The sequence below is a fragment of the Falco peregrinus genome, chromosome Z, assembly GCF_023634155.1.
Source record: "Falco peregrinus isolate bFalPer1 chromosome Z, bFalPer1.pri, whole genome shotgun sequence".
NCBI classification, from domain to species: domain Eukaryota; kingdom Metazoa; phylum Chordata; class Aves; order Falconiformes; family Falconidae; genus Falco; species Falco peregrinus.
Window position 1 is genome coordinate 59971588 of NC_073739.1, and position 20693 is coordinate 59992280.

General features: G+C 41.7%; 1 protein-coding gene across 1 annotated transcript in view; it reads right to left on the reverse strand.

Moving 5' to 3' along the window:
- The window catches only part of LHFPL2 (LHFPL tetraspan subfamily member 2), a 125555-nt gene extending 105819 nt beyond the window's left edge, over nt 1-19736 (reverse strand). The window contains exon 1 of the mRNA XM_055790426.1: nt 19557-19736. The gene's annotated coding sequence lies outside the window, so the exon portion shown is untranslated. The remainder of the gene's footprint in view (nt 1-19556) is intronic.
- Nucleotides 19737-20693: the final 957 nt, after the last annotated feature.

Consider the following 20693-nt stretch of genomic DNA (forward strand, 5'->3'; position numbering starts at 1 on the left):
TTTGGGACCCAGAGGCCCTCTGGCAATTCTATGCCCTCAAATAATTAAAGAAAGTGCCTGGATGTTCCTCCAGAATTTTATGACAACTGAAAACCCTCATGGGGCAGTTGCGGCTGAAAAAGAGCTTTAACAGTGACTACATCAGTTATGCTGGATTGGGGTTTTTACCAGCTGACATTTTGCATTTCTGCACATGTAGAACTGATTTCTCCTCATCTGTGTGATCTTAAGTATATATATCATGTATAATCGTGATGGGTGGAAAAGATACATTTCAGTTCATTCCCTCTTACTCTGCATAATACCTCTAGAAACTGAAGTCTGATCTCTCCTAGCACTGCAACACTATCACTGCCAAAGGGATAGTCTATCTTTCAAGACTTATAAGTAATTTTCTTTCATTTTAGATCAACAGATTTGCATAAACTTAAAATACAAATCTTTAGTTAAAGACTGTCTATAGAGATTCCTAGTTATTAAAACTTCCAGCACCAGTTCCTGTTATAATTGATGCTGATATTTCCCTATAAAGTTAGTAAACAGTTTTATAACAGAATGGAATGCCAGTCAGCTCCTGAGACAACTTTCAGAAGACCCCAAACTCTGATCAATGTAAACTCAACACTGCATCATGGCCCTAAAAAGAGAAGCTCCAGACAACTGCAATCAGTCCTGAGAACAAGGAGAAGCAGATACAATGCTCACAGCATTATTTAACATAATGTGGTTGCTTTTTTTGTTTTTTAAACTCCCAAATGGAAACGGTGTCCTATCACACTAACCACTACAGTTCTCCTGAAAGCACCTGCAAGTATATCATAGACAATTAATGATGTAACTGTTAAGTAGCCTTGCCAGGTTTTAAGAATTGGAATTTGCATCTTCAATGCTGTATTTATTAAATAAACAGACAAATAAACAACTGTAATTAGCCTTCTGTAAGTGATTTAAAATGTATTTTCCAGCCCAGTTTTTACAGAGGAAAATTCATATTCGCTAAGAACTCAGAAAGCCTGATCTCAATGAGGTCAGTATGATCAATTCCAGCCGCCTCTGAGAAAAAGCAAGTATTTCCCAAGCTGTGTCTAGCGTTTACTCCACAACACTCTGAAGCTGAAAGGCTCTGCAAAACTGGTTTAAAACAATAGACAAAAGATGAGCATTAACTTTTCCCTTGGCCGTCCTAAGGTTAAAAGGTTATACAACATATGCAACATGACTCCCAGCTTCAGCATAGAAGTGGCTATTAAATGTTTGGAAGCTTTCATGCCCTGTTCATTTGGTACTGCATGACCACCTCCCCGTACAGGTCTTCAAAGCTGCTGATATAAAGTGTCAGAACCTTTTTTTTCTATCAGTCACACCAACCATAAAAAAAAAGAAAAAAAGCATAACAACACTGTGATGTACCCACAAGTACTGGTAATCATGCCAAATTCTTCCTCACTGATCATGTGTCTGAAGGCAAAGCTGTATTTCAGGATGGAAAAGATTAAATGTCAAGAGTTCTACACCAGGTATGGGAGATTTAACAAGATCTGGATGTCAAAAGCTAACCAAAGTGCCACAAAATGGGACCATATGCTCAGAGTACATGATTTATACCACGGAAAATACATTAGCGTACAGAGCACATAGGTCAGTGTGTGCTTCCTTCATAACAGCAATAGATCTCTTAAGTAAATAGCTTCCCTCTCACTACTACCTGCACTCATTTCTCTCTCATATGCTCAACACAGGCTTTATTAATTGACAAAGCAGTAATAAATACAGGCTCTGAGGAACTGCCAGGCACAGGAGATAAAAAAAGTCAAAGTACTAAAGTGAACATGCACTCTCTTGAAGCAAGTATCTTCGTTTCAGCTGAAACAAGACAGACAGGTTCCCCTTTACAGGCATGTTTTCAATAAAAAAATCAATATTTGAAATTTTATGTAGAAATTGACACCATCCAGCCCAAACAGCTCAAATTTCTGCTGCCCTCTTCCTGTCAAACCAAAGGAAACTCCAATTTCTAATCTAATTTTGCATCTTCATCTGTTTATAGGAGGAAAACAAAGATACTATTAATGGAGCCTGTTTTAGAATAAAACCAAATCAAGTGTTAAAAAGCTACAGAAATTGTTTTAAATGATCATGTTAAGAAAAAATGCTCAGCTATAAATGAAAGACCATCTGACACCATACATGTTTTACTACTCACAGAACAACATCCCTGACTTATGTTTAAGGATACTGAGGTTTCTTAGAAGCACTTTTTCTCAATAGTAGCCATGCCAGAACATGGACAGTTAGTTGAGGATTTGGTTGCTTCTTCAAAAGTCAACCAACTCAAACTATTCAGGCATTTAAAAAGCCAAGTCAGTCAACAAGATGAAAAAATAACTGCAAAATGGAATAAGCTAACTTTGCCTTTAGGAACTTACTTTGTTCATTTTTTGAACACTCAGCTTTTTAAAATATCAACGGTAAATGCACAAACTAAAAATAAAAGCAGACAGAATCACAGAAAGCTGTCTAAAATTGTGAAGTATGCAAGTGCCTCATAACTTCAAAACTTGCACCCACCATAGACAATTAATTTAATACACCACACTTCCTGGCTGTGTGCCACAACCCACCTCTTCAGGAAACACCAGAAGAATGTATGACTGTAATGTGGTTGGTCCACAAGTTATCTAGAAAAAACATTGTAAGCAGTACTTACTAATTTATAGGAGGGGATTTAGTTAGGGGGGTTTGGAAAGGGAATGGAAATAGCTCAGCTGTTCCTCCTTTTCAAAAACCCCTGCATTAACACTTCCCCATTACTTAGAGCAGAGGTCATACTTGCTTGTTTTGTTTGATGTAGTTCACTGTTGATTACATTTGAAGTTTCCAATGACAGGTTTTATGAACCACATCTTCACATCATGACATGTGAAAGATTGGGGACTTTTCTACCAGCTGTACCATCCATATCCAAAATATACAAGTCCCCAGTATTTGTCCATGCTTTTAAGATAACAATGATTTCAAATGAGCTTGGTCTAAGAAAAAGGAATCGCATGGCTATGTCTGGTGGACATTCTATGAGATGGAGCATCCACCCTTTTGGTTACTACAAGACAGAGCTTTTCGATATTCAGTCATAAATAACTGTATGTATATACACTCAATCAATCAAAACATGTAAATCCCAGTTAACGTAACAGGTACAGCATGATCCCTGGCTTCATGATCAGCATGTGTCCTCCACTCACATAACTAGGCATCCACAGAGGACAAGTACACAGTCCTGCTGCCTCATGGGGCTGTGGAGTCTTCACAGGTGAGGGAGATGAGGACCGGATACAGTCTGCAATTCATCTGGCTCAGTGTGCTCTCTCTGCTTATGACTGATGGGCCTCAAGAAAGAGAAGAGATGGGAGTAACAGGCACAAGCACATTATTACAGAAAACAAAAAAGAAAATCATACAAGGGGAAACCATGGAAAACATGCCAGTTTAAATGCGTGAAATGGCAGTTTCCCAGAGATGGACAGTGAAAGGGTTAAGTACACATCCAAGTATTGTGGTGACACTCCAGGTTCTCTATATTAAGATCAATGTTCAACAAATATTTCCATCATAACTTCTAACGCAAGTTCAAGAACTAGTGAACTTCAGCACTAATGAAGCTAAAGTTCACTTGAAAACAAAACCAACCTCACAAATCGTTCTTAGAAACTGGAGATTAGGGAACAGACAGCCTAGGTCAATGCAAGACTACTTATTACAGCATTGCTTTCTGAACAAAGCATCCGATTTAATTTTATCGTATCTGACCAATGCAATTCTTGGTATTTGACAGAAAACAGTTCCAGAGAAAAATTTCAATACTCAAAGTAACACTGACACACAGCCACATTTTTTTCATTTCATCCTATTAACACCTTGTTTCTTTGACCTCATTTCACCCTTTTAACAAAGCCATTAAGAGTAGTTTTGTTTTCCTCATAAATCATCCCACCAACCCTTTGATCCTTTAACACCTTCTTCTTAATTCCTTTGATTCAATCAACATCTTTTCATAGCAGGTACCCTAAACTGCCTGCAATTCAAAATGTAGATGTACTCCAGGACAGAGAAGTGTGCTATAGAACAGGGAAGAAACACTTTTTCTTTCCCCTCCTTTCTTGGTGCACAGAGTATTTCTGCAGATAACTGGAACTGATCTTTTTTCATAACTACCTAAAACTCAGATCTTAACATATTTTCCTATTTCTTTAAATATTAAGTTTTTTGGTTTCTCATACCATTTGCTTTTTAGTTTTAACTGCATAGTATTAAGTAACATTTTTCAACATAAAACCCAATATAGTGGTTTTCCTACTGGTATTTAATTTGGGAGGCTTGATGCTGAATGAGGGGTGATATTATGATGTCTGTCTCTGCTAATATTTTCTTAAAAGATCACTGTCCTGAGAAATTATATATTAGTTCTGCACAAGAGTGAACTGGGAATTCTGAAAAATTATTTATGAAATCACGTCCATTATGGGCAAATAGTACTATTTTCGCATGTCCAATCAAACAAAATTAAGACCTCTATGTATATAAGACTCAAAATACATCTCAAAAGTTAACTATGTAACAAGCAATCACATTATTGTAAGTATCATATTGTATAAATATAAGCAAAATAAAAACTTCAACACAGCCACTTGTTTTTATATTTTCTAGACAGTGCATGTGATTAAAAAATTAACTGTTCACATAATAACTATCTACCTTGTGCTGGAACAAACCGATGCACAGGTGGTGAATCTTCCAGCTGAGCTGAGCAAAAACAGTGCACAGACAAGTAAGTGAAATGAAAGGAAACCAAAATACCTTCCCTCTCAGAGCAGAAACTCATTCAAGCACATGAAAATAATCTAATCATTAGGGAAACTAGTTTATCTTCTGTTTTTGAAAGGATATAATAAATAATAGACACAATTACAGTGTGGGCCACATCCAGGAAATCTGTGAGGTCTCTTGGACCACACACTCCCCAGAAAGTCACACATAGTAATCATGAAGCAACTAACCCGCCCAAGGCTCAGATCACTTACATATGGCTAGAAGAGCAGAGAGAGACATTCACCAAATAGTTACTGGCACCTCAAGAACTATTACCATTGCCAGACTGAACACTGGCTATCCCAGCGGAATTTGAGGATGCAGGAATAGCTAGAGGCCTCTGCAGAGGCTTGCACTCCTAAATAATTCCAACATGACAGAAGAAACAAATTCATTTTCAGAAAAAATCTTCTGCTGACCACTTCATTTATTTAAACTTCAAGATGCAAAAGCTTTCAGAACTGCAGAGCTCTCTGAGCCACAGTCAGCAACCACAGAAGTGGGTACAGATCATCTTGTGCCAGCCTTCAAGTTACAAACATGCAAACATCCACACAGAAGGAAAGGGAAAACCAACTAGTTCCTGATCATGTGAAATTACAGGAGATGGAATATGAACTTTATCATTCAATGGTTGCTTCTGATCCAACTAGCTGACAGTTAAAGAATGTCTGCCCTTTTAAAAAACCAAGTGTGCCCTATCTTCAGAACAAGATAGATTAAAGAGAAGCCATTCAAAAACCTGGCTCTCAGCAGAGCCATAATCCAGGGGAAGGGATCAACTACTGAATCATTTATTCCACTGTGAGATCATGCAAACGTCAGAGAAAAAAAAAGAGAAAAAAAAAAAAGAAAAAAGATCACGTTCCTGCTGCATAGACTCTAGGTTGCCTGCAGCCACATATAGCCATATATAGTTATTTTCCCCTTTAAATCTTTATCTCAGTTAAATGAAGACACACACACAAAAAAAAAGTATGAGTGGAAAAATTAAGATTCAAAGCTTAAAATATGGATCAACATTACTCACTAAGGACAATACTAAGCAACAATTTTCAGTCCATTCTTGGTTCAAACCCAAACACTATCGCTACATTACTCAACCATTAATAGAGTAACAGCATGCACATGTTAAAACAAAGAAACACTTTAATTTGAACTAGTTAAATCCAGAGCTACTAGGACATATAAATCATCCAGGATGAAATAATTTAATATGCAAAAACAGAATGGTAGCGCACAGTGAAGAGATTTTATGAAGCTGCCAACTGCAAACAGCAGACAGAACCAGTAAGTGGATGTATTTATTATTTTTGAACAGGACACCAGTTTCACTGCAATACCAGCAGACAGGCTGTTTTTCCATCACCTGCTAATGAGATAAACACAGATTAAGAGGTACACTGTTTGCTTCTAACAAGCAAAATCACGGTATCAGTGGGGATCCAAGGACAACAGAACTCCATGCTCCAAGCAAGAAACCTCACAGAAGCTGTTGTGAAGAGAGATCTGTGTGTTTTCCTAGGGGCAGTCCAGATGCCGGAGTCTGTCTGCTGAGCCCTTGTGTGCACCCTTGCACCACCACTTACACCTTCTGCCTGCTCCCCTCTTTAGGAGGACAATGTCCTGCGCCCTTCCACACATCTGTAAATAAGAAGCCAGTGCTTATTTGTTACTATTGCAGGTAATGTAAAATTTTAGCTATTTTTATCATTTACAGTTCCTTTAAAAAAAAAACAAAAGCTGTAGCTGCTTCCTCTCTAAATAAGGAGATACATAATGATGTTTTAAGCTTCTGAGGCTTTTCAGGAAACCAAGGGAAACCGAAGTTAAAAACAAAACACTGCTTTTTAAAAAAGAAATGGGAAATAAGTTTTAAATTTTTATGAGAATTTGACTGAGGAGGAGCACATAATGGTCTACATCAGTCCACAAAAAGTAAGTAACAGGTAATTTTTATTCCCCTTAGCCTGCAAACTGCTTCAGCATACAAAGGGACTGTAGCTGGCTATCAATCATTTTTCAGACCAACATCTTCCTGACACCGGCCATAATGCCTGAGGATTTTAGAGATAATGTGGACTATATTACACATTTGCAAATATGGCTACACATATACTGCTCCCCTCAGCTGATGAATGATTCCTCAGCCCAGATGGACAGACACAGATCTGATGCACTGGATTTTCATTAACCACTGCCTAATCTTTCACGTTATCAGATACAGAAAAACACAAGTGAGTAATGACAACATTGACTTTGATCAGTTTTCATCTTTGTTCAGTCTTTGCAGTAGAGAAAAGTACATTGGAAAGAAGCATACATGTTTTCCAAATTATTTGGCTTGTTAGATGCAAATCTGAACTCTTCATCCTCACTGGGAAAAAAAAAAATAATATAATATATTCTACTTAGTCACAAGAGCAAGCATGAATGGAAACTGAGGAAACAAATATCAAAGCCTGCAAATGTAGACTGTTCCTTGGCAGAGAACTGTGAGACCATAGGTAAGAATTCAGAACAAAAATTTCAAATGGAAGACTTGTTAATTGTTTTTTAAATTATTTGTTATGACATCAGTAGAACTTTTTGTGCATGTGAGAATTTCTGACATCTTCAGGAATTGTATAATATTGAGTGAATAATAAAATAGCGTCTGACAACTCTTGACAAATACGTCTGTTGCAGGAGGAAGGGACAGCAGTAAAGACTTCTTTGGATTATCATTTAGATTCTGGAAGGGACATCATTAATCTCCAAAGAGAGAGTGTTTAACAGTTTTCTCATTAAGAGATATGGTCTGGCTACATAAAAACTTAGAAAAAGAATTACTATCATATGTACTATGTCTGAGGTCAATGATCAGTTGATTGATTGATTGACACCTAGATACAAGGCCATTCTTCTCTTTCTTTAGCTGTGTAACTCCATAGCAAAAAGCTATATGGAGAAAAAACAGTACAGATTTTCTTTGGACTGTTTTCACATATTGTATCTAAAGTATGAGCCCCTTGGATGTATTCCCTGATTCTCTGGCAAAGAACCTCGCACCATTCTCTGGCAAAGAACCTCGCACGATTCTTCAGCTCAAAAAGCACAGTTACGTATCTAAACAGCAGCTTCATGTTACCTGACATACTTCTCAGTATAATCAGTTATAACATGGCCAAACCTTCCCCTATCCATACAAGAGAGGTGTTTTAGTCCAAGAGAAGGGCTGGACAACTTCCCTGTCTAAACAGAAAACTTACTTGCCTTTATCAATTCTGAAATACCCAGCTGTGATGCTGTTGACTATGATTAATTGTATTTGGCACAGCTTTAATAAACTTTCAGAGAACAGAATTGTATTTGCTACATCCAAATACAGGATCAGCTCAAATACTTGCAGGTATCAGATGATGGTATTTGAACATAAGAATACTTCTGGGTTTTCCTACAGTTTACTCTTAAGGTAGTCACAAAACAACATTGCTGTAGTAACATAAATTAACATTCACTCAGTGTGCAGAGATCAGAGATCAAAGTAGCTACTATATACAAACATCCCAACAATAACAAGGGAGCACTTACAGTTATTTGCAACAAACTTCAACAGTCTCACCTACACAAACTCAAGTGTTGCCTTTCTTTCCTTACCCCCAAAGCCACATACTTTTAATGAAGTCCACTTCCATGTGTGAAGTCAACTGTATGGAGTTTCAGCATGATCAATCTGCTTCTGCAGCAGACACGGGAACAGACTGCAAAGGCTCAGGAAAGAACCTCCCAATACTTCCATGATCCTTGCCTCTTTAACCCAGGCTCTGCTGCAGCAGCACAGGGTAACTTGGGAACTCAACCACCAGTAACACAGAACAGCATAATATCTGGTACAAAAAAGCACTGTACAGCAGCATAATCACTGCACAGGCTTTCCACCTCCAGGCAAAGTTACTTTCCCTCATGCCTCAGACCACACAGAAAAGGAAGATGCAATTGTTTATTTGGTATTACAAGAATAGAGGAAACATATAGGTGGCAAGACATGAAGAAGCCTGCAGACACAGTCTGGAGTGAAAGGCATTGTTAATTTAACCTCCACAGCCACTTTGGAAAACCCAGCGAAAGTGTGTTAAATATATTAATACATGACAGGAAAGTAAAGAATGCATGTGCAACACATGGCTGTGTCTTCATTAATGCCAGATTACCATCTGGTACATTACCATCTGGTACGACCACCATGCAATACAAATTCACCCCGAGCAGGTGTGGACACAATCACATTTCTGTCAAGTTTGCCGGAGTGCAGGATGCTGCAATCATGCCAACTTCACAACAGCTGAAGGAGGACAAACAATATCTGGTCTGGCACTGTCAGGCTGCAGAGAGAGGAACAATATCTGGCAGAGCAGAAAACTTAGAAGTACAACATTAACATTAGCATTGGGGCTGACAATGTATGTTGACATGAGAAGGCTGCATCATGTGGTTATGGGTTTTTGATCTGCTGGTGAGTGCCCTAAAGACATACCACTGAATCAACACTCTAAATCAGTCCAGTAAACAAGTGTCTGTAGAAAAATAAGTAACACAGCAGCATCCTCCCTCTATACTGCTCTGTGTTCATCAGAAATCTAAGAGCTTTCAGTATTTTCTCCAACTCTGCAGGGAATCTCACATATTTTGTGTTCATATCACCAGTTAAAACATATCAATAGTAGAAGGGAGAAGGGCAGACAAAAAACTTCCATATTAAATACAATTTCACACACATGTCAAGAGAAAATACATCAGAAAAACCAAGTTAGGTTTACAGGCATAGCTACTCAGATTGCCTAAATATGTATTATCTCATCTGGCAGTTTAACATGACTGAAATGAAAAATAATTTATAGCTGTCGCCAACCGGCTGGAGACAGACAAATGTTCATGGCGATTTTTGTGTTTTATTAAAAAATGTTCTTCTGCCTTATATATAATTTATATATCTACAATTTATAAGGAAGATGAATAGGAGGCTTTCAGTCTACAAAGTAAAAGATCTGCAGATGCTACCCTGAGTTGCTAACTCACAGAAAAATGTGTCTAGAGTTTTCACAATTTAAAAAGACAAATCTAAAATTATGCCAAGTCAAACCTTCTAGCCAGTACTCCCCATCTCCAAGAGCAGCCAAAAGCAGATGTCTGGGGAAAAGGATAAGAATAGTGTAAGTGTTTAGTCATAGTTTCCCCAAACACTCTACAGTCTCCAATAATTTGCAGCTCAGGGAATCTCAAAGCCAGAGGTCATGCTTATGTATGTAATAAGTCTTTTTCTTCCATTCATGTTGTCCAGTCTCCCTTTGAATCAGTGTAAGTTTTCAGTATCCACCACATCCTGTAGAGTTACACAACTTAATAATACATGCATGAAACAAAACTCCTCTTTTTGCAGTTCCAAACCCAGCACCTACCAGTTTCATTTCCATGCTCATTAGTTCTCATACTGGGAGAGACAACTGATCCTTATCACACTCACTATGCTGTTCATGTTTTTATAAAATTATCATTGCATTACCAGTTGTATGGAAGGTGTTAAACATCTGATCATCCTTGCAGCAAACAGAAAAAGTAAAATATGCACTTAGAATTTCTACTATGGCCTTATCTTCCCTGAATGTTCTTTTTATTCCAAATAATCTACTGGCCCTACAGATTCTTTCGTAGCAGACTTCCTGCTCTTTGACTTATTCCTCAATTTTTTTTCTAACCTACATTCTTCTGGACATTTAATTCTGCCAGTTTGGTCTTTCGATTTCCCTCTTTCACACACAACTTGTACGGTTTTAACTACAGCTACTGCCCCTGAAAGTGCATTTTTCAACAGGTTCTAATTATACAAGGAACTAGTATTAATATTACAAAAATAGACAAGGATGGAGGCCAAGAGTTTCTTGTGAAAATATTTACCTCCATCACCTGTAAATTAAGGGAAAGTTTTGACGAGAAAAGAGGTTTCCCTCTGAGCATTACAATCGGCATGAATTGCTTTCCCCAGTCCACAGGACTATTGGGACTCTGGAGAATTCTTTCCACAGATGTGCATTTTCTTCAATGCACATGGCTAATTTAAATCACTGGCACTACAAGGAAAACATTTTGTCCTAAAATTTTCCCACTTTTCTACATTTCCTTCCCTGGAAAGTATCATTACAAGCAGAAAAAAAGAGACTTGGTTAAAAATTTCTTCCTTTTTAGGTAAGATTTCTGAAGAATATTTGTTTTGGTATATTCAGAATCTGTATGGTGTGAAAAAGTAAACTGTTCCAGATTAACATCAGCAATAGAAAAGGCAGCATGTTTATTGGAGGAAACGAAAACAAGTCAGAATTACAAACTGAAGGAATGACCTGAAAAAACCAATGCCATCTTTACTAAAAACACCTGCAAGAAGCTACAGTTAGCAGAAATAACCAGCCATAAAACAACAGGTGAGAACAATGTCTTAGACCACATGTCCTTGAATGAGGATATGGCTGATCACTGCCTGACCATGAAAGAGTCACAGCACTGCAAGAGGGAACGTATTGTGTCAGGAAGTATGAAGAGGATCCCATTTCATTTTATTCGACATCATTAAAACCTCAAGTGTAATATCGTCTTAACTTGGACAGAGCAAAATAGATGTGAATTAATGGAGGTTAACCCAAGGAAAAGCAACAAAAATAACTGGTGTACAGAAAACAGCACATGTGAGGTCAAAGAATTAAGCTTAAAGAAATAGCAGGCTATGATAGTTAAGAAGCAGCATAATAAAAAAAAGTTTTAAGAAAAAAAACAACTATTTGCTTTGTCTGAGATGCAGGATGAGCAGTTATGGTGCTAAACTGCAGCAAGAAAGGTGTGAACTGGATAACATGAAAAAAAGACTTTCTTTCACACTACATGATGATGTAAGGGAGACAATATGTTGAGTTCCTTAAAACAAGTCACAGGTGACAGACACGGATGATCCTAACCTGAGGCAGATGAATGGACTAGATGACTTCATTAGGCCTCTTCCAATCCTGTCTTTTTACGATGTCTTCCTTGAAACCTGAGGCAGAATCTCTTCTTTTCAGTGAGATTTCACAACAAAAAAAAGAAAGGAGGGCGGGGCAAGTGTTTTACAGGGCTGCCTTGGAAAAACAAGTGAGGTTACAAACATTCGGCTCACACAAACTATTCAGTCAGACCCTTCCCCTGCCCAGCTCCAAGAAGCCTGTGGAAAGAAAGGAATACTAGCAGCCTGGAGCTGCAAGGACTTATATTCTCTAACCTCCCCCAGGCATTCTTTAAACATGGCTTGGAAGCAGAGGCATACTAGGCAGAGCACAGTGTGCATGGGCAACAGCCCTGACGCACTTGAAAGCAACAGACTGCACATCTACTGTGCAATGCATGCAATGTTCAACAGAAAAACTAGGTAAACTGCTGATATGGGCTGGTCAAGTGCCTATTAGAACATTTCTGAGGCTCTATTTTAGACTAGACTTTCACTCTTTCATGTTAACATGTCCCATTCTTGCACTGAGCAAGCTCAAGAAAGGCTGGATATTTCTGTACTCCGAACTTGGCTACGATGAAAGGCAAACTCTAATTCAAGCTGTCAGGGCTGTCATGGAATGCAGTCTGGGTCACTTAGATATAAAGATTGGTTGAAGGTAATTACACTGATTTTATGCAGTCATGATCATGACTAATGGCTGAATAAACATGTATGCACAACACAAACTTCATGCACATTTCTGCAAACTGGATACCTCTGCTAAATTATCTAGCATCTCAGCAGAGCAATCAGTTGGGCAGTCTGTGGAGAATCCTGCACTCCAGCTGTCATGTACTATGTCTATTAGTAACTTAAAGAAAACCTAAAACAGAGAGAAAAATGAGATCTTTGTTAACTCTTGAAAGGTAAACCATACCAGAGGAACACTGTTCTGAGAAAAAACAATGCAGAGAGAGACAGGAGACATAACACTGCATAAAACTCTATTGAGCATAAAACTGTAATTTTATTATCATGCCCAACTTGGCCCTCCACTTAATGGTGAACTCGTAACTTAAAAAATCTTCTAAAAGCACAGAAATGAATCCACAAACATGACTAGATTTAAAATTAATATATGTGCAACTAACCTCAACATGTAAAAGCTATAAAAAAATTGTTACCATATTTAGACCACAACTTATATTTGAAATCTTCATGTAAACATTACACTATTCAGAATTGCCTGAGCAAGATAATGATCAGGTTTTATCAGGTGTCTGTTCTGAAGCAGAGTTACGATTGCTAAAATTCTAATGATGATCACATATGCTTACTGCCTTGTTTCGTAAAATAAGTTCTACAGAAGGCTGAAAGAGCTATAGTATTTGCATGAGATACTCTCCACGGTTTATATTACAAGCACAATTCAATACATACTATTCATCAGTACTAAATAGCTCTGCAGAAAGATGCTGCCATTCTTTGCACACAAATAACTCTCTTGAGAAATTCTGTACAAATCTTGCTTTAGTTGTCACGGTCAGCCCTTGCTGGCAACTCAGCCCCACACAGCCACTCGCTCACTCCCACCCAGTGGGATGTGGGAGAGAACTGGAAGAGTAAATGTGAGAAAACTCCTGGGTTGAGATGAAGACAATTTAATAGGTAAAGCAAAAGCCGCCCACGCAAGCAAAGCAAAACAAGAAATTCATTCATCACCTCCCACTGGCTGACAGGTGTTCAGCCATCCCCAGGAAAGCAGGGCTCCATCACACATAAGTTACTTGGGAAGACAAAATGCTGTAGCTCCCCTTCCATTGCTGACCATAGTGTCATATGTTACGGTACATCCCTTTGGCCAGTTGAGGTCAGCTGTCCCAGCTGTGTATCTTCACACCTTCTTGTGCACCCCCAGCCTACTGGTGGGATGGTGGGAGAAGCTGAAAAGCCCTTGACTCTGCATAAGCACTGCTCAGCAACAGCTAAAACATCAGTGTTATCAACATTATTCTCATGTTAAATCCCAAACACAGTACTACACCAGCTACTAGGAAGAAAATTAACTGTATCACAGCCAAAACCAGGACATTAGTAAACTCCAGACATCTGTCAAACTACTCTTATCTTCAGCACCTTCTCTTACAGGTACTTTACTGTAGGAACAGTAACTATATTTCCAGTGCAGCACTGTACATACACTAAAAAAAAATAAAAAACCACCACCCCATATACAAAAATATTTTTGTTACAGCTTTCCCTCCACAAAATTCCTGTTTTTACAGGACATAACAAAGCAATACGCATACACTAAGAGACAAACCAAGCGCATGTAAACCATTAAAACAAAGCTTCTCTCAAACGCATATGCCAGCATATAAAACCAGTGCATTAGCACCACCACACAACTATAGTGATAAGGTCAGGTTTTGACAAATGAAAGTTCAATCAAAACTCTGAAAAACCTGTTTACAATGATTGCAGACATAAGCCTTGCAAGCTGCAATTCACTGACCTATGTAAACTGATTTGGCTTTCAGATAATGTCCTGGTGAATACTATTGCAAAAGCTATAAACATAGATGGCACCAGCTGGCACCCTATCTGCAATCTCAACAGGATATCAAATACAGAGACTGAAACTATCCTTCCACATCACAGGTGATTCTTTCCAAACAGGTTTAAGGGATTATGTCTGGCAGCTGAACCAAAAAAGTTCTGTCACAGCCACCCTCAGGAATCGCACTGCTTGAACAAAGCTGGTTTAAAGACCATATGGCTTTTAATGAACTAATTAAACATTCAGCTCGGACTAGGCCCAGGTTATAATTGCTACAATTATCATGTTGACCATTCCTATTAGCAGTAAACTTACAAGATTTTTTTCTAAAGCACCATAACAGAAGAACCTACATGGCATCAAAAAGAATCCTGCAAGATGAAAAGATCAACAACCTACACTCAAACTTTACAATAAATATCAATTGTACTATTACAGCCTATTATATGATCTTACCTATAAAACTTACTGTTATTCATCTGGAACAAACTGACCTGGTGAATTGTCATAAACGATGCATGAGAATGCATACAAAGTATGCAATGTCAGGTGTTAGCAAACATGAAGATCAATTAGTGAACTCTAAAGCTAATACAAACCCACAGCATTTTCACCAGTAAAATGTTAGATATCATGTATAAAACATGAACCTAGACCTCCAATTTTTAAGATAAGACAGTATTAAGACAAAGTCATCTGAAATGTAGCATTGACACCAATGACAAAGGAGGCTGTACAGCTGCTTTGGCAATATTGCTTTGTTAATCCTTTCTGAGCACTAGAAGCTCTATAAAGGTGAAAATTAAAGGATCTGAGAATCAGCTTAAAGTACGGCCTCCTCGAGTGTCTGGATTCATTTGTTATAGTCCTTTCAGTGCCAGCAACACAGTATGACACTTTCTCCCATTTTTTCCTCTCTTTTCATGGTATTTCATTTTTATGTTTTATCACTTAGTTTTCATGCTTTCACCATGGGCCCCAACGAAACTCTTAAAGAAAATTCCAACCAACAACATTTAAACCAACATAAATTAGAAATGTTTTAAGGAACAAACTGCTGCCAGCACTCTGCTGATGCAGCTATGTCTTAAATATTCTAGATCTCCTTTGAAAACCTCACATCTAACTTGACTGTACGGCACCATGCTGACAAAGTTATCATGATGACGAGGACCAGAAAACAAGGAAAACTGCAGAAATTAATCTTCAGCAACATATTATTCTTTTATTACATATACCGCATCAGAAACTGGATCCTGTTGATTGTGTGAACAGCAGAACAGTCCCTAATATCTTCTGCTATGATTTATGTATGCTCAGTGATAGAAAAGGCATTTGCCCAATTGCTACATGTACTCAGTTCAGAATTTCAGGCATATTATGGATCCACTCACATAGAATGGGCACATTTACAGTCATTTGCTAACTTTTGTGGCAATTTTTTTCATTGCAGATTTTGTTTTCTTTGGAATTACGTTCCACAAAATTATCTTCTAGGAAAACGGATTGTTCTCTGATTAACTGGTGTTGAAATGCCTATCCATGGTTTATGTCTGACCTCCTAAAGTCTAAACACAGGAAGAAACAAATGCAATTAAAAAAATTTAAGATCTCAGATTAGCAGTAAAGTATTTTCCAAAATGCATTAACTACATTCAGTAATACAATATGAAAACAACTGAAACTATTTGCTGTACTTAGAAGACCGTTTAAAAATAAAATAATAGAACTTTTGTTTACACAGCTTTCAGAGTATCTGACCATATGTCCTCAGCAATTTAAAAAAGACAAGTGATAACAGCACTAGTTTGTTATCTGAGTTTACAAAGGCCATACATCCAGCTTAATCCCAGTTCATCTGTACATAGGACTATGATTTTGGAGGAACACACCCTGTTATTTCCACATTTCCAGGGCAGATTTTAGGCACCATGACCTGGGAGAATCCTGTTAATTTCTGTGAAAGCTAGAAAACCGGAAGGGCAAAATAATCTAAGCAAAAGTCTTTGGCATCATTTTAACAGACTTATCAGCTATAATCACATCAGCAATTGTCTGCATCAAAGAAAGTGCTCTGAGAGCCAGTAACGCCTTCCAGCCGCTCACCAACTCTGCCCTTGCTCCCAAATGAGTGCAAAACTTTGACACCACGAATGATTTATCGTCTAGCCAGAAAGCAGAGAAATGGGTACTGTTGTGGGGGAAGGGAGGCACTGAAAACAGAGAAGAAAGCAGCAAATAAGAACACACAAAAAGCCCCTGTTCATGACAAAGGAAGGAATGGGGACAAAACAGGCTTCTCTCATTGCCAAAAGCCACCAGCAGTTCAGAGGTTGATCTTTGCTCTCCTCCCCACAGGCTGCATGGTGCGACAACAGGTCAGCCAACAAGAGGAGCCCTCTATGCTTGTGCCTGTGCACGAACGCACACACGTGTGTGTAGGAAGCAAGGACAGCTCGGGACAGCGGAGCAGCCACCCTCAATCCCCTCGGAGCTTTATCAGACGGCTCTGGGACTGTTGCATGGTGAGGGGGAAGCCCAGCTGCTTCAGTGGGGGCCATTCCTACCTGAAGAGATGACTCCTTTTTCCTCTTACAACAAGCTAGCTTTAAGACACTGGGGGTGAAACTCCTAGAAACTGGCTGTTGCCTACAGTGGATAAACAGGCATCATCTGCCAGGAGCTGCCATCCTGTGTTCAACCAACCCCTCATCGCAACCACCACTTCTCTTACTGGGGAGCCCTCCAACTGCTACTGAATGTCTAACAAATGAGAAGCTTCTGGAAATACAAATTTTGATGAATAATTGTGTTCTTCACATCACTCAGAAAAATAAAGAATCCTCCTTTTCATGTCTACACCATAAGCAAAACAAAACTTTGGCCTTCTTGCCTGGTGCCAGCTATACAATCACCTGCAGCCCAATCAGATTCTGCTGACGCAACAGCATATAGCACTTAATATGTCATTGTCCTCCTGTATTACAGCACACCACAAGCAATTTTCACAGCTACAAGCTAGAACACGAAAAAAAGATCATGTCAATTACTGGCTTCCTTTCAGTCTTTGCTGGCGGTATTCCTGATCCAAATTTACCAGCCCAGCACAATCAAGAGTGACTTAGAAGATGTGGAGGAATATGCTTTGATTAAATAGGTAAAAAAAAAAAGGACAAGAACATTCTTATGCAGCAATGCTGTGTCCAGTCCCACTGATAATACTCCTAAAAGAAACTGACACACTACTGTTACTTGCCCAACATGCAGGCACATCACCACGCAAGCATTTCCCAGAATACTTAATAAAAATAGGTGATTAACTAAAGAAAGGTGAAGTAGGCCATGTTCTACATACTGATTAAATCCACTCCATGACCCAGAGAAAACCTGAGAAGAAAGCAGCAATGTTATTAAAGTTGGAGTGGCTGCAAATAGCATATGCAATGAAAATCGATGAATGCTGCCAAGAAACTGTCTGAGATAAAACCCTCTCATTAACAACTGCCCTAACAGAGCAGACCAACAGCCTGTCTATATACTGCATCTAACAATGGGTAGACACGAAGAAAATACTCAAGAAAGTGATATGGAAAATACTCAAGAAAGAGATTAATTGGGATTATATTTTTGTAGCATATTTTATTCAGAAAAATAAACTGGAACACTGATTTTACCGTCACTGACACCGTCTAACAAATCACTCTTTGTGCACTGCATGTATTTAGGCCTCCATGAGCTATAGGTCTGTAATGTTTCTGCGACCAAAGCAAACCCCCTGAAAACAACAGGGCTCCCTGCAGGTGTGAGATTCTGCACCCAGAACCCACTGCAGGCCTGGGACCAAGCGACATTTTCATTAAGGGACCTGTAATGGTGCCTCAGAATGTTTCCCTAAGAAAACCAAACCTTTTAATTAACAGATACAACATTTTCTTCTAGATGAGGCCAGAGCTTTTTAATTGTTTTCAGTCATTCCTAATTACACATCTCTCATCAGGACGCACACACTCGCAGCATCTCATCTGCTTACTTCTGGCTTGGTGTAAACTTAATATGATGGAGCAACCCTGCCGCTCTGCCACCAGGTACTGGCAACGTGCACACTTGTCCAGACACAGCGCTGCCAGCCCATGTTGTTTTACTTGACATTGCTCCAATGCACCCGCAAGTTCTGAATTATGGGATCCAATCTCAGCAGCGTGTTACAAAGTTCCTTTGGAGTGGCGCCCAAACTACCAACAAACCTTCACCGGTAACATGTGCCATCTACTTCTTGCCTTCCCCGAAGGGCTCCAAGAAACAAAATACCCTCGCACACCCTCAAGAATTTAGCGCAAAAAGGCGAGGGGAAGGATGGACACGTCGGAGGTGGGAAGGCACCAAAGCGAGCTTTGAACCCTGGCTCCCCAGGCAGCTGGCTGAGGACGGGAGCAGTCCCGGCCAGTCCCCCCCCACGGGGGGGGCAGCAGGTGCCGCGGCCGGGGGGTGCAGCGCGGCCGGGGGGTGCCCCCTCTCCCCATCGCGCTACCCGTCCTGCGTGAAGCTGCCAGGGTACCCCGCGGCGGGCCGCGTCCCCGCCGCTTCGACCGTCTCGGGCTCCCCCGCTCCGCCCCGCTCCTTACGGCGCTTCCCCCAGAAACCTAGCAGGAGGAAGCGCGGCAACCCCCGCCGCCCTCCCTGCGACAACCCACACACCGATGGCAACCGCGACCGCTCCGTGCTGCCCCCCCCCCCTCCCCGCGCCGCCGAACCCCGCCCGGTGCCGGGCGGTAGGAGCCGCGTCCCGCCGGGGCTGGTTTTTCGGCGGCACCTCCGCGCTCAAGCGAGGGGAGGCGGGAGGGAGGCAGCCGTCGGCTCCGGGCGTCCCGCCGCCCGCTGGGTCGCGCCCTGGCTCCCCGCCGCCCCGCGGGAAAGGGGCGAGCGCACGCCCTCTGGCCCCGCCGCTTCCCCGGCGCCACAGCCCCGTTCCCGCCGCTACCGCTACCGCTGCGCCGTGCCCCGTCACCCCGCGGCGGCTGCCCGGCCCGCCTTGCGGCCGCAAACCGGCCCGGAGGCGCACGGGCAATGAATGGACACGCGGCCGGCGGCCCCCGTCCTCCCTCCCGCCCTCCCACAACTTCAGCGGGGCCGCCGCCTCACCTCCGCCCAGCAGCGGCGGCTCCTCCGCCCTGGCGCTCCGCTCTCGCCGCCGCCTCCGGCTCGTGCCCGCCGGGCTCGCCCTCCCCCGCTCCCGTCGCGACCATGCACCGAGGGAGGAGGAATGGGATCCCGGCGAGCGCCGACCCCGCCGCCCCCAGCCGGAGGGAGGGAGGGAGCCGCAGCGAGGGGCGGGGAGGGACGGGACGCGCCCGCCCTGCCCTCCCAGGACCGGCCCCCTCACACTGACGTCCCCCGCTCTCACACCGCCCGCCGCCACGGGGTGCCCGCGCCGTGCCCGTGGCGGGGCGGCGGGGTGCGCCCCAGCGGGGCCGGGCCGGAGCCGAGCGAGGCGGAGGAGGCCCCGTCCGGCCCGCTCGGGGTCCGCGTGCGGGGCACCTCGGCCGCGGGCCGGCTGGTGTGCCAGGGCAGCGTCACGGCTGTCCCAGCGGGCTGGCCGAAGGGGAGAGTCTCTGGGAACAGCCGCACTAAGGCTGACCCCCATCCTGGCGCTCGGATAACCCGCGGTCCGTCAGGTGCCGCCCCCAGGGACCTGGCCGAGGGCTGGCACGGCGCGGCCCCGGCGGTGCCAGGCCAGCTCCAGCCACCGCGCGCCGCCGCCTGTCAGCCCCAGCGCGCCCAGTCGTGCCGGGCACACGGGATGGGCAGCGGGAATGGTAAAACGCCAGCTCCCCCGCTTCTAATCATTCTTTAGTCTAAACCTTCTGAAAAAAAATGCGGTTAATACTTAACTTACTTTGCAGGAAAACGTCTTAAAAACCGCCTGCAAAGCTTCTGTTTTCAAACCTTTTCCCCCCAGAACAGATCATTCTCCGCTAGCCTTCCTTTAAGATCCCACTTAACACTTCCAGTTTCAAAGCGGCACTCTTGACAACCCAGGCTTTCCAAGAACTTTATAATTTTTAAAGTATCTTGAGATATCTAATGCTAACCACACACATGTCTCCTAGCAGTGATACTCATTTAAAGCATCTGCAGATAAAATTATGGTTTAGGCTGCGACATGTCTCCGCACGCCTTTGCCATTCCCTGCTGTTGTGCCCTCATGTAATACACGGATCGTTGCAAGTGGATGACAGGTGTCTAACTTCATACAGCTTTTCTCAATGTCCACGTCAC